We start from the raw sequence: 26,488 nt of genomic DNA on the forward strand, positions 1-26,488 counted from the left end.
CCCTAGAGAGGAGAAGGGGAAAGAATGGGTCGGACCGGACTTAAGACTGTGTTCAGGTTTCGAGAATTGGCTGCTTGTGAAGCTGGATAGTGAGTGGCATAACAATCAGTCACGACAAATAATGCTTATACGGCTTAGCTCTATGGTAACAGCCTGGCTGTAACAAGATGTATGTTTGAATCGCAACACCACTATAAGGATTAAAACGAAATTTAGTATACGTATTCCTTAGCAGCTGAGAGGACTTTTTATTCTGTCAAAAGGTTTCAACGACCCTCTAAAGGGGGGGGAGGTGATATAAGAGTGAAAAAATTTTAATTTTCCCACCATAAATGTTGAAGAAGTCTTTGTAGAAAATTTTCTAAAATCTTAAAATTTAAGCTTTATAGTGACATAAATTTCCTTTCTAAAAGACCATTTCTCTAATCAGATTTTTTTTAAATGTTGCACATTTTATATTGCCTTTATTTTCATTTGAAGTATTAAGTTTTATTACGTTTATCAATCGCGCGGTTTTCTAGTGTTGTCGGTAATTCGTCGGTAATTTTTTTTTCATTTGCTTTTGTTATACAGCTGTTTTAGTTGGATTTTTTATCGTGTATTTTTGAAACGACGTATTAAATGTAAATACATAGACAGAGTAAATATACGACCTACAATGTGTTTTGCTTTAATAGACGCCGGTGTATCCGCAGATACAGTTCATAGTAACGTAATAAATTTTACTGTTAATTATGATGCCTATTTTACATTCGTATGTGCTTAATTTATAAGTGTTCAAGAATTTTCAGCGCATTTCAAACCTTAATTTAAATCTGTATTTCTCAAGATCCTTTAATTCCTTTTATTTCATTATGATCTATTTTGGGTTCCAGAAAAGTACTTGATTTTTTTTGTTGGGTTCTGTAAAAGTCCTTAAAAATGTAGTCGAAATGTGTTTTTATAAGAAAGAAGAGAAAACCAGTTTGAGACTTGGTATTACCCGGACTGTTCCGCAAATGTAAAAGAATGGATACTGATGCAGTATCAGTGTCAATTTCTTGTCTCTTCTTTGTACTTTCGATTAATAAGGGGATAAGTGGGGGTTGAGGAGTGAATCCAGCTGTATTACCACAGCTTCCAAAGAATTTTCAAAAGACTTTGAAGCTGGAGATAATACTTGTTACTCCATTTAATTTTTTGAACGATTTTTGTTATAAGTTCTCGAAATTCGATGGAAGTATCCTATTCAAACTCTAAATAATATAAATTTATTGCAAAGTGTAATAAACCAATGCAAGAAAATATAATAGAAAATCTATTTTAATAGAATTTAACACCGTTTTTCGTATAATATGGCTCGCATTTTAATAGATTTAATGAATTTGAATTATCCAGGAATCTAAATTCTTTGATAAAAATTTTTTTCAAAAGTCGTATCTGAAATATTTGTGATTGATAATTAAGATTCTGATGATACTATTCCATTGAGAGGCTATAGTTGGTTTTTTTCCGTTTAATCAAGGAATTTTCAGGTTAAAAACATTGAAAAAGAAACATGTATAGAAAAATGTTTGGTTTCTGTTGGTCTGAAAAACTGTTGGCAGAATACAGCCAAATCACGAAGGAATTGACATATTGGACAATTTGCACATATAATTTATTTATGAGCAAAAATTGTAATCTGAAATAAATAAAAAGAATTTGAAAATAGAATACATTACTGAGGAGATTAAGGTTTTAACATTTAGAATTGTTGGAAACTGAGTAGATGCAATCTACACTTCAGTAGTTTGTGAACAAATTTATTGTAAAGTCAGAAAATATGTGAAATTTTAAATCTATTATAGAATTTTAGAGGTTGACAATTTAACAGAACAGAATTTTTAAAAAGTCTTTTTAATGTTTCAACTGTTTGCAGTTCCTTTGGTTAAACGTAACTGAAGATTTGTGGATTTTTATCTGTCCCATGTGCATTTCGGTTCGTTCTGCCAATAACTTGCAAAAATAAGGCTGCAGCCTTTTTAAAAATGATTTTTGTTTCATCTCGAGTGTGAATGTGCTAGCGAAGTGAATATACAATTTTAATTTGGGTGAAATTCCATCTAATAGTTGGTAACCAAAGTGTAGTTAACGGTTGTGGTGCTTGTATCGTAATTCAAAAGAAAGCTGCAGATTTTTGTTCGACTTTTTTTTTAAATGATTGTTTCGTCTCAAGTGTAAATGAATTTCTGAATAGGTTTCCTTTAGATCTTTTAGTGAATGCAAGAGTTTTCTTAAAGTTAAAATACTAGCTTAACTAGTTAACTGCGGAATTTAAAGTCCCTCAAGTCAAACCAAGCCAAGCAATGACGCATATACATGTCGAACGTAATGCAAAAATATGATTTTATTAGAAAAAAATTACATTTCGACCGTGCCAAAATGATTTGTATTGACGGTTATACACATCAAACGTATTTAACTAGTTCAAAAGGATTTTTATTATGCGGAATCCTAATATATCATTGATATTGATTTGGTAAACTGTCCAAACCGTCTATATAAGCAAAAGCATGCAGTTTGTAAATTATGTCGGTATGTATTAATGAATACGATGCATTAACTTGTTGATCCGGGATCAAGGACGTCTCTTAGAGCAGCAGAGCTGCAGCATCCCCTTAAATAATTTTTACCGGTTGTGTTTTCTTTTATTTCATTTGCTTACTTTCAAGTCTAGGGGTTCGAGTTCTGTGCTTTTTTTTTACATGCTTGAGACTTAAGATAAGCTAAGAAAATGGGAAGAAAGCAGTGAAAATATAAGACAGAAAATGAATCAACAAATAAGACAAAAGAAGGTGGAGGTAAAATAGAATGGATTGCCACAATTAATTTATTTATCAAAATAAAAAAAAGCAATTCTTTATCCCTTAGAATTGAGGTATTAAAGCTGTAATCAGATCAGACCTAGCGTGGAGCGAGACCAATTGATCTCTCCATTTCCATCAAAAGTACCCATCTCTCCATTTCCATCAAAAGTACCCATCTCTCCATTTCCATCAAAAGTTCGTCTTCGTTGTCTCGGTGTTTTTGCTTTTTCTCAATGGCTGTTCGGTTTCGATTCTTGTTGCCTGAACAGAAATATTTCTGATTTATTGAATGTTTATATCCTTTTGTATTAGAAGTCTGTCTAATAAAAAAAAACAGTATTTAGATAATTTTTTGAAATATTCATTTTTAAGGCCGTATTTGTTAAGTTTAAAAAAAAAAATTGAGACTTTTTGGTAACTTTGGTACTTTTTTTTTGTATCAGTGCTAATCTAAGAAGCTAAAATCTCCCGTTTTGTCATCTCTACCTCCATATGTGGTTATATTGCCATTTTGATCAAAGTTTGTTGAAATTATATAATACAGAAAAGCGTAATTATATATAATTATACTAGATTATATATATATACTATATATAAAATTGTGCTAGATTATTTTTCTGGATTTAATATTAAAGTGAAAGAATATCTATAATGGAAACTTCAGATTTCTCTTAAGATTAAGTTTTTAAAAATATGAGCAGAAGATACGGGAGAAATCAGTTTTCATTAATTTTTTTAAAGGCATAAGTGACCCCAGCATACTGGTAGTTGATTTTTATTTTACATAAAATAAATATAATCTATAAAATTAGTTCAAATTGAATTTTATCAATTCGAAAACCTTGCACAATTTGTGCTTCTTTATATAAAACAGAAAAGCATGATTCGTCAGGGAAAAAATAATTCTTCGTATATTTACTCTTTCCTCTTTCGTATTATTTTCAAAGTTTTCAGTTATGGATTAGAAATCTTTTCTAGAAGAATTTACTGGATGTCCTCAATGGTTAATTTAGAAATGGGTGCACGCTTCAATTGTAAAAATACTTGTCCTGAAGTAAACAATTTTTTTAAAACATAGTTTTAGTCAATATATGTACAGGTAAATAAGTTTCAAAAATATAATCTTTAAAATTTCCGTAAACTGCCCTATTAAATAAAATATTGCCATAATATTTTCAGTTCCAATTTTTGCAACTAAACTTGATATGGATATTGAAGCTTTGAATTTTATACTTTAATATATGGTAAATCAGTAAATTCTGCTTATTATTTACGTAATAATAAGCAGAATTTTTACATCATTCTTATAAGCACATATTGTTTATTTTTTCGCGTTGTTATAGTAATTGAAAATATTTGTTAAATCGGATCACAACTTCACCATGTCTGGAATCTTTTAGAAGCCGTTAGTTGTGGGAAAATCCAAAAAATAAAACGATGAACTATTTAAAGATTATATTTTAGTATTTGCATATAATATGTATAAATGTCTGAAAATTACTTCTCGTGGGAGTACGGATACAAAGACTCGTTTATGAGCAAAATATAACTTGTCTGGCAGAAGTGAGATGAGAGATAACTTGCGATAGTCATATGGGAAGAAATCTAAATAAACCAAAAAGAATTGTGAGTAAGCTAGTGACATCACTTTCTAAATGAATAAACTTAGAAATGCGGAACATCTCTGTATAAAATTTATCTTCTCAAGAATTGGATTATTGAAGGGGGAGATGGATTAGTTTCACAATCAGTCTTAGCCATCCAAATTGTTATTACGTAAATTAATCCATAATCTTTAGGATTAGACTCAATAACTTTGCCTGCTCGTTTTTTAATTCTAAGCAATATCTTTGATAACCGCAGCGTTATTCAGTTGAATTTTTTACGTCTACATTGTACACTTTTTCCGCGATTGCACGAATGATATATAGGCAAGGCATTCCTGGATTCCCTGAAATCATGAAACCTTTTTCAGTAAGTCTTGCCAGCAAGAACTCGAAACATTGAAATGAATATAATCATTGAGAGGACTGATAAGAACCTATCCGATAAGGACGTTAGCAGAGGTGAGACAAAGTTATTGGAGTTGTCACTCAAAGCAATGAAAAATATAGGCTTGGTACAAGATTCTGTTTCTATGGTGAAGATGATGAATTTCTCAAAAATCAAATATATTTCACGATTATCGCGCATGAGATGGAACTTTATGGATTTTACAGCTGCTCTCCACTGGACAAATGTGTAAGAATGAATTTAGCAGATTTAGAAATTTTGTATTTGCAATACGGTTACTGCCACAAGCTTAAAGATAAAAGCCTTTTTTATTGAGGATTTCCAGATTTTTTTTTTCTTCAAATGAAGTAAACTTTTTATCGGCAATTGGCAAAGGCTTTGAGCGATGGATTTCAGAGTTGAAATTTTATAATAAAATATAAATTAACTGAGGTTATCTGTTGGTGGCTTTTTGTTAAGGGATTTAAAACCTGCATTATTTCACCTCTCATCGTCAATGATACGGAAATTGGATGCAATAAATTGAATAATATCCGGTTTACCAATGGTAGTTTTAACTAAGGACTGTGATAGCTTTCTTATCTTAAAGGAATTGTTTTTGTTTTTTTATCAGAAATTCAGAATATGTTTTAATATAATTGTTTCATTAGTTAAAAGGCAAGAAATATAATTGAATTTTTGAATATTAAAAACAGTTTCATTTTCTTGAATCATTGAAGCATATAGTTTTGAAGTCTAACTAGTGATTTTATTTGCTATTGAATGATTTAATATTTATTCTAAACTACTCAAAACTGCAATTGGCGGTATTATCGCCATTCATAGTACTCATTAATGCTTGCATATTAAAATAAGCAACAAATTTCTATAGATTTTAAGAATCTAATCCTACAATCAGACAAATTTTCTTTTCTGAACTCGACTCGTGTCTATATGCAAATGTTGAATCAAAACCAGACTACTCATTTTCTAATCTGTGAATTCTGCTCACATTTTTCCCACAGATTCAGACTAATCCAATGATATATGTTGTGAATTAATGCCAATCTGGCACGATGCCTTTTATTCTTAATAGTTTCTATATCTTTTGCCGTTTTTCGTGAAACCAAAGATAATTTTTTGGAATAAAATGCAACAATACTTAAGCGGATAACTTCCAGTCCTAGGTAATTTAGCCGGTGCTGTCGCAAGATATTGTGGCGCTTGTGGTCTTTTTAGCAAATATTTTCAATTTAATATGTTTATGAATGAAAAATTCCAATAAATTAAACGATGCCTGATGAAAAGATATTTTAATATTTACATATAATATAAGCATATTTCTGAAAACGCTATTTGTGCAGTGCAATTACAAATACTCGTTTAAGAAACAACTCGGAACCTGCGTTTTTTAAGAGTAGGGGGATAGATTGCATTACTTTCAGGTCATCTTGGCTTCTTTTTTCATTCAGAGTTTAAGGAGCACCAGCTTCGAGATAGGGTATCTTCTGTCAAGGAGCCGACTGTTAAAAACTATGTAATTCGTGGTTAGCATGGACTTTTACTATACCTGTGAATCTTCAACTGAACTGCAGGCTCTGATGAAACTGGAGGGGTAAGTGGAAAGGTGAATACTCAGTCACTGTGAGAGCTTAATCTTCAGGAATGTACGATTGAATTGAAAGTAATTTTTCTGAAATTTTGGAAGTTTCCAGGAATTTTTCATTGTTTCTGAACTGCTAATCACAACGGGTCTAGTAATTAACGATAGGTGTGAAGTTATGAGAACTCTTTCATTAATGCATTAATCCGATTTTTTTATTCTCATTATTTGTTAAATTGTGATTGCTTTTGAGACCTGAGAATCCATTTGGGGGGTGGGGTATGGATTTCTTTAAATACCTCCAATTAGTTTTTTTTAAATATCTTTTGACATCAACTAAGCTATTTTCGTCTGAATATGAGTTGTTTAGCTTACCCAGTTTAAATTCTAAATGTGGTCTGTTACTTTTTGATATGGAAAATGAATAAAATTCTCTTCTATTTTCTTATCAGGAAGGTTGTATGCTATTTAGTGGATTGTTATGAGCGTTTATCTCACAAAACCAGATGGCCTTTCTCTTTGCTAATGTTCAGGTGTTTTTCCTTAATTTGTCGGTGATAGAATGTCTGCCTTGAATTTTATACAACGCGAATTGCATTTGCAATACTAATTGGTATGGTAAAACCTGATACGGTTAAAACACGTTCTAACTATAGTTGGAATTCTGTAGGTTTCGATTAGTGCTTTTGATACTGAAGTTTTGATATTGGGATAATCGTACATTTTCTTTTAATTTTCCAAGGATTGTATAATAGCATTCTTGTCAATAATTTCTAAGTCGAAAAAGTTCTTAGTATTTTAAATAATTGTAATCCCTTCATTCTCATTTCATCTTTACAATAGTTTGAAAGAAAGAATTTAGTAATTGTCAGCGATGTTTCTTCTGGGGTACCAGACAGTATGAATTCGTCTTTTCTTTATTTCCTGTTTTTCAGTCATCTTAATACTATCTTATGCGTTTTCATGTTTTATTCTGATGAATCATTTGTATAAATATATTCGGTGACCTGAAGATTCCGAAAAATATTTTGGTTCGTGATGTTATGGTCGTCTGAGACATTAAGTTTATTTCTGAGACTGAGTTTTCTTTGATAGGAATTTCATCTAAAGCTAAATATATAAACTGTAAAAAAATAAATAAAAAAAAAATAAAACTAGTAATAAAAAAAATCCCCTGAAGATTGCGGCTTTAGTAAACATGACACTTAGGGCACGCCCATCGAAAAATAAATTCAATAAATCGTGAAAATGAAATTACCTGTGCAATCACAAGAAATCACACAAGACATTAAAGTTTTCCAAATTATCATTTACCTCTTGACTTTATATTGGAAATATATTTCCTAGTAAAATGACTTGTTTTAGTAAATTTCATTTATCTATTTCATATACAGTCTCTTATGTTTCCTTAGTATGGCGCTTAGATTTCCTTAGCATGGCCCTTTGTCCTATAATGAAGATAAGTAAACCTTCAAAATGCATTTAATTTAGATCGATTGGATCGAAATTTTGGTTGGTCTGCAATTCCTGTGAAACACCAGTTTCTGTGAATGCCAGTTCTCATCTTTGAAACAGATTGACATATTTAATTCTATAAATGCCTATTTCGAAATTGGATTGTTTTGAAATATAAAGCAATCAATTTTGAGGTTTGAATTTCTAGCAATGCAATAGTATATTTACTTTTGCATTTAATATAAGGGATTGACTTCAAAATTAAGAAAATTTAATCAAATAATGAATATTAAAAGCTTTCAGACTTGCTTTTATCAGCAAACTACGTAGTTGAAAGTAATATTTGTTAATTAAAAATATGAATCTTACCAAAAATTGTATAATGTACTTAAAATTCGGTATATTTAAACCTAATTTGTAGGTTTCTATCATTTTGAATAATGAAATTCATAAAGGGAAACCTTGCTTTTTTTGTCCAATTAGAAATGAACGTGGTAACTAAACGAAATGAGTTATAATTTGATAGATGACTCACCTTGTAGTGCAGATTAATATCGGATTCTGAAGCAAATTCTTCAAGCAGATGGCCATCTGTCAGTCTGTATAATCGCATACATGTAACCGCGACAATCCAAATGCAAAACTGAGATAAATGAATTTGATTATGTCATTTTGCTACTTAAAATTGTTAATTTCTTTTTTGATCAGATGGAAAAATGGCATAACCGATTTTTTTTTCTGTGCGCTGTTAAGTGCAAAACGCTTATGGGATTCTAAAAATAGAAGTCTTGAGTTCTCGTAATCTTGACGGTCTTGCCCAAGGTTTATAATTCTTATTGGGGGAGGGGAGGGGGGTTGATAACATCTTTAACGGCACTACAGTTTTTTAAAAATGCGGGCGTGTTATCGGATGTATAGTAGAAGAAAATACGGATGATGTTATAGTTATTAAGGCTTTATTTTGTGCAACTGCTCCCAACGGATTACAGCATTTCAATGTCCAAGATCATATTTGTTATAGGTGGCGCTCTTACATACCATGACATAACAGTGGGTTAATGCATGAAATGCTCAGTGATATTTCTAATTAAAACCACCTGTTATGAGGGATGATTGGGGTAAATTTGTTTGTTTTTTGTGGCGACCTTGACGAGCCAGATGTTTCATTGCTTACATTAAGTTGCTCCTCGCCGCCTGGAAGGAGCGTACTTCTGGGTTTGGTATCGAAATGGATCAAAGAATTATGGCCCGATTTTCGACAGCTTCGGCAGATGAATGTGGATTTGCAGGGTGGCTTATGCAATTTCAAACAGTTCTTACAAATGTTATATTTTTCTAAAAGTTCAATTCTTTTAGAAGCACTCAATTTTAAAAATTCAGGTCATCTTTGCAAAAGATGTTCAATTTTACATAAAATACATGGTTTTACATTACTTAGTTAATTCAAATTAAGGAAAAAGTTTTTTGGCTTATTTATATTGCGCCTTGAAATTCTATGTGGAATTTGTTATTTGTAGGGGTTTACCCTAATTGATCGAGTACTTTCGCTCTTGATTCTAAAAATTGCAAGAGCTCCTTCAATGAAGGTATTTGTTTTGATTGTATGGACATTTCTTGTCAAGTCTTTCTAATGTTATATTTACTAATAGAGCATTTAAGTTATTGCATTCTATATTCAAACTTTTTAAAGCTCTGACTTTTGTTTATTGTATCTGATATTTTGTAAGCCTTTTGCAGACTCAAAATTTAATTTTTCTAGTTGTTGATATTCACATTCAAAATATGCTACAATTGCTCGCTTATTTTCAAAGCGTTCTTTGAGACCAGCAAATAGTGACTCAAATGCATCGTCACTTGTTTCTATAAATTTAGCTTCACCTCGGAGGGCATCTTTTAAATAAAATAACTTTTAATCATTCGTTAATTCGGTATTATCGTTTATTAGACACATGAATTGATTTTTGAAATTATTGAATTCTTCCATTTTTTTTTTCCGTAAAATAGTGGTAAGGGAATTTCCGGAAGTTTCGATTTTAATTCAATATGATCGATATAAGCTTTCAAATTTGAATTTTGATCATTTTTATTATGCATTACATTTTCCTTAACTTTATAATGAGAGAATAAGCATTTCAAATTTACCACTATTTCGTTTCTTTCTTCTTTGATATCCAACAATTCTTGATCGCACTTCTGGATTAGTGTTTCTTCTTCGTTGATTTCTAAATAATCCTTGAATAAATTTCTAATTCATTTATTTCTGGCAGCTGAATATAAATTTTTCTTCTTCAACCGTTGAACTACTTTTAACAAACCTCTTAATACTTGTTAATTAGGCTTTTATTCTTCCACGTATGCTATTTAACTCTTTGGCTGTTTCAGCTTTATTTTTATCCATATTTTCGCTAATCCGTCTCGCTAGGGCCAGAATGGAGAGGTTCAACAATGACGGACCTTTTTAGAATTTTAAAGATTTTGTTTCTCCTCTTTCGGGAGTTCCTTTGAGCTTTGCCTTTCGGCGTTGCTGCTACATCTATCAATTTAGAAATCTAATTGTTTTTCACATATACCGCTTGAGGGCGTTATAAGTGAGAGGCGGAGCAATATGCTTACGTAACAATGATCTGATTTAACACATATTTTCATAGTTATATTAATATATATTGGGGAATAATTCAATGCCCTGTAATGTGTAGGAAAAATCAGAAGTAAATTGCTTGATTTCAAGATTACATTGTGCATAAATATCAAAATATATTCTGAAAATATATTCTGAAAACAATATTTCTGAAAACACTGATTTGCAGGAGAGCAATTACGAAGACTCATTAAGAAGCAGTTCTGAACCTACGTTTTGTAAGAGTGCAATGGTAACTGCGGGTAGATAATTTACGTTAATTTCAGCTCATCTTTTTACACTTAGATGACGTTTAAAGAGTATCTACTTGCGGAAAAAGTATCTCTTGTGAGGGCTGATTGTGGGAAGCTTTGCACTTCCAGATGGCATGGGCTTTTGCTATACTTGTGGTGGGAGAAATGAACTGGATCGTTAACTGAATTACAGGCTCTGATGAAGCAGGAGGGGTAAGAGAGCTTCATCTTCAGGAATAGAAGAGGGAGACGAAAATAATTTTTCTGAAATTGTAAGTTTTCGGGGATTTCCTATTGCTTCCGAGAGGCCAGTCGTAGCAGGTCTAGTAGTTAACGATAGGTATAAAGTTATAAGAACTATTCCATTAGTGAATTAACCCTCCAGCTGCTTATCCCGATATTTCCGCGGGTTAGCAATCAGTCCATTGTTGTTGTTGCATCCCGTTTAGTGTGTCTTTTTACGATTCGATTTTTATTATGTCATATTATTATCGCGTAATATATAGTATCAAGTCACTTTGTTTGAAAAATTTTTTAACTTATTTGCGAACAACGCATCTAAATATTGATTTTAAAAAATTACGTAATCAGAGTATCGATCAGTTTTTCTTTATTTGTTTTTCATTATGATTGCATTTCTTTAAATACTTCCAAATATTTTTTTATTATATTTGATATCCAGTAAACTCTTTTCGTCTGGTTACGAGTTTTTAGCTTTCTGTTTGATTTCCAACCTTGGTCTTTTGTTTTGTGATATTTTGATATGGAAAATAGCAAAATTCTCTCAAATTTTCTTGTTTATCAAGGAGGAAGTGTATTTTCTAGGGGAATGATAAGTGCGTTTATACCCACCACGAAACTAACTGGCTTTTCTTTTTACAAATGCTTTTCTGTTGTTTTTCTTGAATTTGTCAATGAATGGTGGAATGCCTGCTATTGAATTTGATGCAGCGGGAATTGCATTTGCAATGCCAATTATTATGGTAAAAACTGGCACTTTTAAAACACATTGCAGTTATAATTGAAGTTCTGTAGGTTTCGATTTGTACCTTTGTTACAGAAGTTGTGATATTGCAGATATTGAAATAATCATACATGTTTCTTTAATTTCTCAAAGAAATAAAAATTAAATAATAGCATTTCTGTTCTGTAATAGCTAAGCCCATAAATTCCAGGTATTTTAAAGAATTGTAATCTCTTCATTCTTTTTTCATCCTTATAATGGTTTGAACGAAAGCTTTTAATAATTTATACAGGTGTTTCTTCTTGGGGCGTCAGACAGTACGATTTCGTCTTTTATTTCCTGTAGTTCAGATATCTTAATTCCATCTTACGCATTCTCCTGGTTTATTCTGATAAATTATTTGTATAGATATTTTCGGTGACTTGAAAATTTTGATAAATATTTTGACGGGTGATGCTATGGCCATCTAGGACTTTTCTTTTATTTCTGGGACTGATTTTTCTTTGATAGGAATTTCGTCTAAAGCTAAATATGTAATTATAAGAAACTATAAAAAAAACTGGTAATAAAACATCTAAAGATTGCGGCTGTAGTAAACATACCTGACACGTGGGGTTCGCCCATCGAAAAACTAAATTCTTCAGTAAGCGTGTAAGTAATTTAAAGTAAAGCGTTTAATGAATTTACCATTGCAATCATATGTCATACAAGTCATTAAAGTATTACAAATTACCATTTACCTTTTGACTGTATATTGAAAATTAAAAAATTTTTCAAGTAAAATGACTACTTTTACTTCAATAAATTTTCTTTCTCTCTCTCTCTAATACAATGTCTTATATTTCCTAAATTCGGTGCTAAGAATTTTGTCCTGTAAATCCTTACAGGATACTTGCAGGATAATTGCACTTACAGGATAATTGCACTTTCACAATTGCATTTAATTTTGACCGATTTGATCGAAATTTAAGTGATCTGTAATGTCTGTGAAAGCCATATGCTAGTTTCCATTTTTGAATCAGACTGACATATTTAATTCTATAAATTCCTCTTTCGGAATCGGGTTGGTCGAAATATGAAGTAATAAATTTTAATGTTCGAATTTTTAACAATTCAATAGAGTATTTACTTTTGCGTTCAATAATGCAATGACTTCTAAAATTAAGAAATTTGAATTAAATAATAAGAATCAAAAGGTTTTAAAGTTGCTTTTATAAGTTGAAAACTACGTAGTTGAAAGTATATTTGTAAATCAAAATATGGATCTTAGCAAAAATTGTCAAAACGTAAGTATAGAAAAGATACAAGTCGATTAAAATTCTTATTCCATTTATAATGTACTTAAATGCGGTGTGAGATCTTTAAACCAAATTTGTAGATTTCTAACTAATTTTCAATCATGAAATTAATACAAAATAAGCTTGCTTGTTTGCCCAATTAGAAGCGAGCAATAGTAGCAAAACGTGAAGAATTATAATATCATATTTTTTTCTTATTCTTATTTTCTTATTTCATGTTGCTCGATTGTACGAAATAAATTGTTGAGCATAATAGAAAATTTCGAAATACTTTTTATGTTAATCCACTTAATTAAACAACTTATTAATTTAAAAATAATCCTAGTTTTTGTAAAGAAGCGATAGTAAATACTCCAGTATACAGCTGTTCCATTTTTACGTTCTCGTATATGATATATGCAAAGAAAATCGAACATGAGATTTCCTTCCCCTCACCCCTCCCTCCAACGTTGGAATGACGTCTACCTGGCGTCTCTCTGCTTGCCGGTCACTGAACACGATAACACAAAAGCGTTTTTAATGGTTTAAATTTTATGTGTGATCTTAATACGAATTTTTAAAAAATTCTACCGAACTTTGCTCCAAATCGACGCAGAAATTCTGGCTGGTTGTCTCTCTGAATGCAAAGGTGGTAATGTCACGGCTTCGGAACCGGAAGGTTTCAGGCCGATTCCACCGAAGAACCATCGTGTAAGTGGGTCTGGCGCACGTTAAATCCGTCAGAACCAAACGTTCTCCCAAGGGAGTGGTGGAGAAGTTTGGAGAGGGTAGGTGTCGTCGTAATTTCTGTCTTCATCTCAGGTGTCGTCTTCTGACCGAGGTTCAAAATGACGAGGTCCGTTCCAAAATAGTCCTGGTATTGCTTTAAAACTGGACGTTAATGTATCTATACTGTCCTAATGCAGGTGAACAAAATAACTAAACACAAAGCGATAGATAAATTTTAATATGCAGAATTTGTATCTGAAGCATAAATTAGTATCAAAATTTGAACAAAATCTGTCAAAGCTTTGACCGTCAATCAATCAGTACATTCACATGCAGGTAAATGGGACGACTCCCTATAGCAGAGGTTTATAATTAAATGAAATTTGGTATGTGATCTTGTGACTAAAATTGTCTTTGGTAGAATCTGGATTTTAATCGGTTAGAAAAAAAGATGTCCGATGTTTTTCTTTACTGTACTATGAAGCAGAAAATCTAGTTGCTGAAAATAAGAATCTAGATGCTCGTGCGAATCGCGGTGTTACCGAAGGTCAGTAATTTTATAAAGGGAGATTAATATATTAGATTACAGAGCACGTGGATAAGAAAGGAACAGTCCCATTCTTCTTTGTTTTTGGCTACTGCAGTTTTGTATCTTTGTGTAAATGTTTTAATTTTACACCATAGTTCTCCCAAAAACGGCCTTTTATCGAAAGAAAAAATATCTATTTTTGTAATCTTAATTGCTAACTTTAAAAGTTGTTTCCTTTTATTATTATTTTTTTTACAAAACCTTTTTACCTTGCCTATAACTACCAATAATTAAATGCCATGTTTCAAAATCTGATTTTAACCCTCCAGTTGCTTATCCCGTGATTCCAGAGGATTGACAGTCAGTCCATTTTCAATTGCGTCCCGTGCTTTTGGAAGTTTAGAGTGTTTATGTTACACGGTCTGTAATCTTAAAGATAAAGTATCAATTCCCTTTATTTAAAACTTAAATTATTTAAACTTATTTGCAATAGTAATAAATAGTAATTTTAAAAAAATTACGCAGTCAGAGGGTTAAAAGTAATATGACTATTTCTGATTCAAAATCCAGCAGTGAAACACTATTTTCAGTCTTGTAATTATTGTAGGGCTATATGAAACTGAAATCTAAAATTATTTGAATTCAGTATCTTTTTTATTTCTTTTTGAGAATATGTTTGATGCTAGGACTAAGCAATATTTTTTGTAAAATCACTTTTCACTATTTGCAAAATCACTTTTCATGAAAGCATATTTTTAAGTGTCTAGTGTTCTGTATTTTTGTAATTATGAATACGAGAAAATATTTTTAAAAAGATATTTTTGGGCAAAATTCGTTTTTATGTGTATTCCACCTGTCGCTTCAAACTGGAATGTTTAACATGGGATGACAAACTACGTTCGTCTTTTTTCTATTTGAAATGTATGTAAACTAGACTTAAATTTTCCTATGTATCAGAGTGATTAACAAATATAGTTATACTTGTGAGGCAAAAGATTAAACGTGAAATAATTTGTATTTAATTTTTTATAGATTAAGGCTTTTTGAACCTTTGCAATCTGATGGCTCTTCTCTGGCACAAATCAAACCGTTGCATCATTTTGACGTTTCATATATACAGAGGTTAAAAATGTTTCCGTACGCAGTTATGACTATTAATGAAAGTTTAATTTTTGACACTAAGTATTTTGTTATGAAAATGAAAATTTGAAAATTGGTTTAACACAATTTTATTTATCATTTATGAATTTTATAAAGGAAAAACTACGGAGAAAATTAAATACGTAAATTGAAAGAATCAGAAAATGCCACTAATAAGGAACAAAAAAAGTTTCCGTACGGTATTTGCATAGTACATTTAAGGTCTTTTTCGTGCTGACCAACTTGCATTTAATAATCGGTAGGCCTTCCTTTGAGCTTTATCATTCTCTCAAACGTTGTGACTTCACCTCCACAAGTTTTTTGTTGTTGTTGTGTCTGGAGAAATACTGTTCCAAATGTCTTGAATGGCTTTGAGTTCAACCTTGTTCTTTGTGTCATATTCTTTTAGTTCATGACTGATTTTTTCCCATAAATGTTCTATAGGCCTTAAATCTTGAGACTAGGGAGAGCTATGAAGCTGTTGTTTAATATTATGCGAGACATTACTGTTGACATATCTTAGAGGTGTGCTCAGGATCGTTGTCCTGCTGTAAAGTAAAGTTAGTTCCAAAGGACAATTTTCTGCAACGGTGAAAACATTTTGTTTTAAAATGTCAAGATATATGTATCTATCCATATTTATCACTAGAAAACAAATGTCTGACACCAGCAGCACTCATACACCCCCATACCATGTTCCCGCCATCACCATGCTTAACAGTTCCACATAAATTCCTAATTAACATATATTGCTTTGATTCCTCCGGACCATAACTCGACCATCTGACCTACGGATATGGAATTTTGATTCATTTTTAAAATTACAGGTTCCCAAAAATAAGAGGCTTACTTATATGCTTCTTTGTAAATTCGAGACACTTTTCTGTTGCAGGGACTTATAACAGGCTTCTTACTGGCCGCATGCCCATTACAATCCTTTTTTAATGACATTTCTCACCATTTGAGGTGCGACTTTGATATTGTAATCAATAATTAAATCAGTTGCATTAATCGGTGGGATTATATTGCCCCTTGCACATATTTCTATTATGCAAGCAATTTAACTACACAGGTCTTTCCAGATCGATCTCTATCTTTAAATGTTTACAGCTCACGGTATTTTTTTTAATAATATACTGCAATGTAGATTTTGGTTTGTTAATGATTTCACTAATTTTTTCATAAATAATCCATCTTTTAATAACCGAATCACTAACTCTCGAATAGATTTCTGAACTTCCATTTTAAGACGATCTTCTACAAATTGGAATTAAACAACTGTTGCTATGTCGTATTCTTCACTCTGAGAAACCATCAAATTTCGAATATTTACTGCTAGCCAGTTATAGAATACGTCAGGAAGAATTATTATATTGCGTGCGGAAACTTTTTTTCCATGTTACTTCATCAGTTATCTTAAAACTTGCACACAGAAAAACTTGCTGCGTTTTGTAAAAATATAAATTTATTATGAAACTCCCTCTTAATATTTACCATATATAAGTAATTTACAAAGATAAAAAACAAAGTTTAGAAATAATGCTAATTTATTTTTATTTTTGTCTTCCGTACGGAAACTTTTACCTGCTATAGATATTTTTCACTTTTGATTGCTTGAATATTCAAGAGTAGTAAAATGATGTAGAATTAATTTTTCGTGGATATTCTATCAAAACAATTGTGTTTATTTTTCGCAAAGGTAAACATTAGATATATATTTATGCATGTAGTTACTTTTCCAAATGCAAAGGGTTAATTTGTCAAATTTCATTTAAGAATTATAATAAATTCGCACTTTTATTGTTACAGTGTGGTAAGGAATGCGATGCTGTATTCAAGTGTTATTACAGGTCAAATGTTTCCACAATCTTCAATAAAATTGGATTAAAAGTTGGAACGAACTGGGGAATGCATTTCTTGCATAGGTTTTATTACCTTCTGAGCTATGGCTAGTGCTTAAATTAAGTATTATGGCATAAATATTTAGAAGAAAAGTTTTTATTCTATTGAAGATACACATTTCATATCTATATCATTAATACATATCTATATCTTTAATATTCAATCTAACGTTAAGTAAAATAGAAAATATCACTCTTATTTTGAAGTGTTTTGAATAAATTTAGTTTGTAAAATGTGTAACAAAATTTTGAATTCTATTTTAATGGGCATTTTTTTTATCTATAATATCTGAATGTTGGAGATATTTCTTCGAATCTCAATCGCAGTTTAATAAAATAAATGCCGATGAATAAATTCATAAAATCTGCTTGGAAATCTTTTATTTTCTCTCCTTTATAGTTTTATCTCACAAATATTGATGAAAATACAATATCAAATTTTAAAAGTAATCAATTTTTCAAGATTTTTAAAAATAGATTGTGTTAAAAATTAAGCTGTATATTTTAAAAGATCGCATTGTATTCTCTATAAAAAATACAGTTCATGTTTGGAATGAAAGAATATTATTTATTAATTTCTATTTAAAGGTTCCTTCTTCTAGTTCGAATAGTGGTAGCTCGATAGTGCTCGAAGTTCAATTCATCTTTTGTATATTTTTTTTTTTATTAATTGTAGCAACTATAATGCACGCGAACAGGAAAGAAATGCATCTTATTTCTACAGTTGAGGAAATAAACATATTTAAATATATATAAAAGTATAATTAAATATGCTAAATGTTTCTTAAATTATTAAAATTGGAGAAAGAATTAAATAAAAATTCTAGCTAATTTTTTGAAAGCCTTGCGCTAAGGTTTTTGTACTATAATTGGCTTCTGTCGTTTTGGGGAAAATCATTTTAACTTCCGTAAATATTTATTTCATTTTTTAAAATTTTAAATATATTTTTTATTGTGTACTTATCACCGAAGAATAATTATGTGCTGTATGTGGTAGCTCGAAACCGAAAGGACTCGGTGATTGTTTCTATTTAAAATAATTTTATTCACTATGAGCAAACAACTTGATCTGATAGAATTTTCACAAATCTACTTTATTCTATGAACTCGCTAGCTGTCGGTTTACCGTAATAATGCGATTAAAAATTGTGTATCCATTGCATTGCTATATGATGAATTATATTTAGGCTTATTGATTTGAAAGCATTTATCGTAGTTGTGAAAGGAATTAAACTTCACAGGAAAATAACTTTGCCATAGGATATCAATTATAATTAAAACAGAAGTTGTGTAAGTAATTAACATTGAATTTTTCTGGTAGTCCAAATGTAAGTACGACTCTCTAAATTTTTGAAGTCTGGTTCAAACTGATTATAAACTTTCTCCATTTAAATAAGTATCAGTCGGTGAACACGCTTATTTTCCCACAAAGGCAGATAAATCCGTTGTGCGGTTTCTGTCTCTATATTTATTAATGATATGAAAGTTTAGTTTGTTTATGGCTTGCTTCTTGTCGACAGCACCCGCTACTGAAATATCATTGTAGAATTCTCGTTCATGAGACGTATTCCTGTTTTATGAGGTAAATATTTAAGAAAGTAATTAACAAAAATCTAAACCATACTCGCATAGCACATAGATAGATCGCGAGCTGGTATTTGGCCAATCCTTATCGTGTTGTGACTTTCACTTCTTGTTAAGTGTTAATTTCAGACGTTGAAATTATTAACTTTGGTTAACACAGATGATTCGCATGTCAAAATAATCTAATGCGGTCTTTTAGTCCATTATTTGTCGTTTTAATATATTTTTGATACCTTTTATATGCATTGTTATTAATATTTTTCTTCCTTTATCCATACAATTGGAGTTACCATTCAGCGAGAGTGAAGAACATTCAGCTGGGCTGAAGAAACTTTTGCTGGTCATACCGGACAGGAGTGCAGGTCTGAAACTCCTCTCAATGAAGGACCTTTTACAAGTGACTGAATTGATAGTGTATTAATCAAGGACACCTGTTGACATTTGAAAGGACAATCTGCTGAATTTGTTACTGATCCATGAACAATGGACATTTTTTTTTTCTCAGAAGACTTAAACACACTTTCTTCTCCACTTTCTTGGACTTTTTCCTTTGCTTGTTCTTCGGAATGAGACTATGTTGAAATATCTTTTGTGTTGGATTTCTTCATTCTTTAAATCATTAGGACTTATCACAGATATAGACATTGGACTTTCACAATATGCAAGAATATCTTTTTGTAAAAACATGCAAGAGCTTCCACATTATTTTGTAATTTAAATTTAACTATTATCTATTTTTAGGAAGTGACGAAAGAAAAAAAAAATATAACTTCATCTTTCTCCTACAAAAGAAAAGGGGATATAGACAGCCGCCAAAAGGCACCCATAAACCCGCATCGCTCGCATCCAGACGCCGTTTTATGAGCTGGCATGCGACTGCTGTGTGGTCAGTAGGTCTGTGTTGTGTTCTTTTATTTGCGCTAAAGCTCCTTCAATTATGGAAATCTGGTATTATTCTAAATTTGTAGTTGTAGTTTCTACTTCCTGTTTCAAGCGAATTATCTTCTTCCCATTTAAAGAAATTAGTTTGTTGACTTTTAAGACAAATTTGCCATCTTATATAGGGAGTATATATATAATATATATAGGTTTTATCTTAAGTTTAGAAAAATTTAAATAATTATCAAAATCAAGCCTTATATTCTTATTTTAAATTGTCATTTAAATGAGATTGGAGTAGAGGGATTTTATTTAAACATAATAATTGAATTTAAACAGTATAAATTCTAATTATTATCCCTGAAGAACAGAAGTGAAATGCGATTAATATTTTCACTTCGCTATTTGAGCATTGTTGTATTTAATATTTATACCAGGTACTTTCGGATAGTTTTTTTATTTCACAAAATTCCTAGTTTGAACGAAAATGGAAATATGATATGTACAGTTTTTGATTCGCTATCAACAAACTTATTTCATATCATCGATATCATAACTGTATTCTAAAAACTATCGTCAGTAAAGGTATCTTAGACAGGCATTTGCGCTGATGTTGGTAATTTACATATGTTAAGTGAAAAAATGTTATAGAAACCATCCCCAAACTCTTAATAATGGTGCATTTGTTTTTTATATTCGCCTTCTTGCCAAACGCTTGAAATCAAAATTGCAGTTAAAATTAAAACGTAGAAAAATTAAATATATTTAAAAGGTTGCATTTTTGAATTAGCACTTTTACATGCTTCTGAAAGTACAAACCGGTTGACGTTTAATCTCTCTCGTGGAAATTCAAAATTTTATCTGCGCCAAAGCGACTAGAGTTATGCATCTTTGATATTAATGCTTAATTGGGCGTGTCGTTTTAAATAAGACTCTCCTCTTGCAAATCAAATCATTGAAATCTCTCTTTTTCAAAAAAACGTAATTTGTTTTCTGTAAATTTTTTTAATTGAGCTCTCCAAAGTCGCAATGAAGTAGTATGAAAGGCCCAAATGCTTAGTCTTATTAAAATCATACAAATAATGTGAGCTCCCCGCGCTGATAAAATCAGGCCTTTTTTTGTTAGTTTAAATGGTCGTTTAAAATGGATTTAAGTAATAGATTTATATTTAAATATCGTAAAGCGAGTTTAATTGTTCTTTATCCCTTTTAAAGCATGTTCTCTGGTGTACGACGAATTCTTTATTCACATCCCTGTATTGTTTTAATATTTGATGACCGAAACTTTACGCGTATGTCGTCAAGTTTGCTCCCATAAAATGAGAAATATGACTCCTTGATCTCGAATAGGATCGTTTCCAGATTTTAATTTTGTTATTTTGCGAAAATTCCCGGTAAAGTTTTAAAAGCAATAATGCACAAAGATCTCTACATTTCGGGCAACGTTACTTTAAATGACAGTCGAAAAAATAATGTTTTTGAATGTTGACGAATTTTCGAGTCGTTATCAACCTTGTAGCCTGCTCAGTAAATATCAGAAAATCCGGAACTGTATGCTAAAAGCACTCACCTTTTAAATTATTAGAATAACTGGAACTGGGTAGGAATAAGATGCGTGACAAGCATCAAACAAGTGGGAAAAAATGAAATTTCAACTTTTAATTAGTTACTATTCAATTATATAATATCCCGTGAATTAGAGGCAGTTTCTTTAATTCAGCGATTTAAATTTTAACTAGTTTGTTAAATTGAAAAAATAATTACGATATCATCGAAAATATTGGTAAAACTAATCGCTTCCTTCGCTCGTGGCAAGGGAGACATAAATAAAAGAAGCTTCGCTAAAAACAGTGATCAATAATAAAAATAATATTCATTAAGATGTTTAAAGTTATATATTATAATATTATAGCAACTTATCTTTCGATTCTTGACTTAAGAAATGAAATGGTAACTTTTTCTCTCAGTTAGGCGTCATCTATACCAACAAGAAAGGAGCGGAGCGTTTGGCACATAAACTTGTAAGATTTAACTGGTTTGATCATCAACTGTAGGTTGTAGTAAGGTTAAGTTTAATAATTTATTAAAAAGGACGGAAACAATGTAATAAAATAATCTGAAAATATTTGAATTTTCAAATATATTCCATATATCCTAAATGACCGACGGTATAGTAACGGAATGTGGCCTCTTGTAGTAAAAATCATTAGAAGGAGAATTTTTTTAGAAAAAGTTCGGGTTTGATAAATTTCAAATATTCTCATTAGCAAAATAACGGCTATGGGAATAAGAAAACGATTAACATTTAAATATGATAAAGGGTCAAGATTGGATTTCAGTATTCAATTTATTGCAATTCAAGTAAATGCGTTTCGAATGCTCAAAACATAAAATTCTGGGAAAACTCGTAGCTAAACTTTTTTATTCGAGTCATTTTTGGAGGTTTGCACTTTTTCTCTTTGCTGGTACATCGTTTACTTATTCGAAGCTTGGTTGTGCTTTTCTTTTTAATTAATCTGTTTAAGGTCATTTTATAAATAGTTCAAAATATACCATCTATAAAATCACTTGGCAGTAATCGCAGATCTTTTAGAATAATATGGCAATTGATTGTAAGTAAATTTTTAAAAAATTACTGCACTACTTGAGCACGAACTTGATTTAAGGGTCGTGTGTATATGTAATATAAAACTTTTTTTTAAATTCTCGAATTCTAAACTTCAATTAAAGGCAGGAAGAATAGTCGAAATTGTGATTTCTTACTGCCCTAAGGTTAAAAGTTAAATGAAATTATACTTTATTATAAATTCTGTTATACGCGCTCCCGCTGGAATGTTAAGAATCGGCAGAAATTCGAAATTGTGTGCATTACTTTTCCTTATCGCGCGAAATTAATATACGTTCCAAGTAAAACTGCAAGGTGGGGAAAAAAAGGAATAATTTAGAACTTTAATTTAAATTGTAACACATTCTTGAATTTCTGTTGGAGCCGATTCGTCTTTCAGTTGACATCCAGTTTGCTAACCAGGCTTCCGTATTTATGTGGATTTTTCTGCGATAAGCTGGTAATTCAATTAATTAAAAACTTGGAGAATTGAATAATTTCTCTTTATGGACTGTTTGAATGACCATTAAAACTGCATTTAGATAATTTAATTTAAAGTTAGATGTAATGGAGGTTCGAAGTTAATATTCAATACGAGGTTTGAGTCATCCGTTCATAGCGTAGAATTCGCTCTTTGGAGTTCTGCATTTTCTCTTTTATTACCATCTAAATGCTAAATAACCTGAAGTGATAAAATGGAAAATGTCTTCCATTACTTCCAGCTGAATTTTCCTCGATCATTTATTCGTTAATTGATTCAGAGTCGATAAAAACAGAGGCTAGGTATATATCATGTAAAAAGGTAATTTCTGATGTTGCATTAATTTTTATGTTCTGTCTTGATCGGTAGGGGGGGGGGGAGGGATCGATTTAATTTTCAGTACCGTATTCACTTCGAATTTTGGAATATTTATATGTGTGTAACTATTTTGCAACTTCAAAAGCTAAAATGTTAAGATAAAATTATCCTTTGGTCAGGTTCCTACATATCAATTTACGTTCATTTAATTATAAGAATATATATACGTATATTTGAAATTTTAACTTTGATTTATTTTACCACGAGAGTTGTATTATGGACATCGAAAATGTGATAGAAATTCGTCTATCTACATCGCGACATAAGAGCAAAATTTTTCTGTTCATTGATTTTACTATGAGATTTTGGTAGGGATTTCTTGGACACGAGCAGACTTGGAAAGGAGTGTTTTGAAAAGAATTTTAATATTTTTATCCCTTCGTTGTTATGGAATCGGCAGTTTTACTTCGAATGTGTTATAATTCAATAAACAAAACAAAAAGTAAGAATTAAATCAGGATGCAAGAGAATGTTTCGGAAGAAAAATAAGATGGGCTGAATGAAAATAAAATTAGGAAATCATGTTTCAACTAGATATCATTACATACATACATATATATATATATATATATATATATATTAGCATAAAAATTTAAGTCTCTTGTAAAGCTTAGAATAGAAATTTCCATGGATTAAAATAAAAATAATCCCGAAATCGGTATGAGCGCCATTATTTATAATTTTATGCATTTATGAAAAGAATTTTGTGTTCTTATGAATAACAATATATTAATATAGTGATTTCTAAATTATTATCTCCAATGTTAAAAGAAATTTGATCTGAAAAACAAAATTTTATATATTTATTCCATTTAAAAAGCAAAATTGCATTGCATTTCATTACATGGTAAGCTTTATAAGAACACAAATTTTGTGTTTTGCTTCCATAAATTGTAATCAATAATTCATTCTCTTTGTTCTCCATTGTAGAAAAATACTAAAACTTGAGAGGATTTGTTGGTGAGTAGAAAACACTTCCTCAGTGTAGCTTCATACATTCATAAAAGCAAGCAGGCTTGCAAATGAATAAGTAATCAAAACTTTCTTTCTTAAAAAAAAAAAAAGAGATGAAGGTGATGGGATCTTCTTTTAATAACATTATTCCGATCGAAAGACTACGAAACGTATTGTTTGATAGATACCCCCCCCCCCCACACACACATAGAATCTAATTTTTTTTTAAATCAAAAAAATAAATGGGAACGTTGATTTGCATCTTTTAAGTATTGTTCTGTTTCATCAATCTCGTAGTTAAATTTGTATCTCTCTTCCTTGGCGTTGATTTAATTTTAGTTTGTTCACAAAAGTGTTTGGAAATAACATCGCATCTTAATTGCCTTCATAAACTTTCAAATTGCCAAAAAGGCATTTATATCCAGATAAGAACTATGTGATTGTTTTGAAATTGCTTATTTAAAGGGGTCTTTTAATATTAAGCTTTAAAGTTTTGAAAATCTGGGAATGCAGTGATATTTGCAATTGCCATTATCATCTATTCAAAATCTTTTATCATTGAATAATAAATTGCTCAAGTTGCAAAAAATATGCCTTATAAATTTTTAATGCATATTTATTTGAAAATGCAAATAACAAAATCAAAACATAGGACCTTAGCTTTATTATAATTACTGAAAGGAATAAACGTAAAACTAAACACAGATATTTGCTATTTAGGAGCAGACGATTGTTTCGTAGTGAAAAGGATTTTAACCGAACACGTGTTCTGTCTAAAATTGTTTGCTTACTGCCGTCGAGCTCGCACCTGTTGTGCACTTCTTGTATTTGCTTTTATGTTGATCGTTCTGTATGAAATTTATCACATTCAGGGTTGGTGTTCAAGAGTAGAGGGTTGAGGATCATGTCTAGCAGGGTGGAGATCGGAAAGAAGGCTCGAGATATAGAGCCTTGGGAACTAAGGCAAATGCTGCAGGTAAATGAATCAATTAATTACTATACTTTCTGGACTGAGGAATATTTCATGAGTGTTTTCCAATTGATTAAAAATTTTCAAATTTATTCTTTAAAAATATATCTTTTCTGTTTGAGGTGGAATGACTCGAATTAAAAGTTTTATCTGAAAATTTCCGTTTCGGAAATACGGAAGCTATCGGTGGAGAGTAATTTTAGGCAATAGTCATTTTTCAGATTCTTTACAAATCTTGTTAGTAGTTTTGGTGCTTTCAACAAACTGGATGGCATGCAAGTAGCATAAGTTCAATTTTGTTTACATAATATTCCCTTATAATGATCAATAAATATGTAAAATAATATCCTGCACTATAAATTCCTTTTAAATATCATTAAATATTTCAACAATGCGCTAGTTTCTCAAGGCCTTTTTATATTAATAAAAAATACACTGAATTATTCCTGATGTTTTTCTGAAATCTTTGTTTCTATGCTCTTTTTATGGTTCGAAACTTTCAATGTACCGAGATGTTTCATATTCTTTTGAAAAAACTAATTAATTCCGGCCAGCGGTCTTATTTGCAGAATATGCATACATTAGTGATTCTAAAACTTTTTAAAATTCTTTTGCAACTTCTTTTTACTTGCATTTGCTCCATGAATGCGAATGGCATCGAGTCAAACTGGAGAGTATTTACGTGGTTGGCTTCTCATTGGTATAAAAGAGATAAATCCAGATTTGTTGTTTGCGTTTATTTTTTTAATTCTCATCTACTGAATGTCAATAAATGGGTGCCATTACTGTTCGCTTCCACTGTCTCCTGTTCCATTATAATGCATTGAAGGAATGCTGTCTCTTCTAGTTCGGATCTTAGTTTAGTTATATTAACGTCCCGTTGTAAAGCAACACTAGGGTTACTTTGGGTCGGACCTCGTCATTTTGAACCGCGGTCAGATGACGAGGAGATAGATAGAGAGAGATATTCTGTCAATTTCATTTATTGAATGAAAAATTGATTTTTTTTTTCATTTGAATATTCTTAATATATACATTGCTTTATTAGGATCCGAGTAGTGATATTTTGGATGATGTCGACGCCAAGCTCCAGAAAGGCCATAATAGAATAATCGTGGAACTTGAATTAAAACATAAAAAACCTCAAAACGATTTTATAAATAAGCCATCGTTACCCAAGTAAGCATTTTTATTATTTTTAGTTTTTTTTTATGGCTCTTAAAACAGAAAATTATTTTTATATTTATTCAACACAATTTTGTCTCCAAGAAAATCAAAACTTTTTATACATCTGAATTTTGAAAAAATTTTCAAAACACATGTAAGAAATAAGTTAATTCTTAAAAAA

The 26,488-nt window shown here is 30.8% G+C and overlaps 1 long non-coding RNA gene across 1 annotated transcript in view; it reads left to right on the forward strand.

The window, feature by feature from the left end:
* Positions 1-19,464, forward strand: part of LOC129970154 (uncharacterized) — an 89,919-nt gene extending 70,455 nt beyond the window's left edge. Inside the window, exon 3 of the long non-coding RNA XR_008784743.1 lies at positions 19,160-19,464. This is a non-coding gene — a long non-coding RNA (uncharacterized LOC129970154). The remainder of the gene's footprint in view (positions 1-19,159) is intronic.
* Positions 19,465-26,488: the final 7,024 nt, after the last annotated feature.

This window comes from Argiope bruennichi, chromosome 1, assembly GCF_947563725.1.
Source record: "Argiope bruennichi chromosome 1, qqArgBrue1.1, whole genome shotgun sequence".
NCBI lineage: Eukaryota > Metazoa > Arthropoda > Arachnida > Araneae > Araneidae > Argiope > Argiope bruennichi.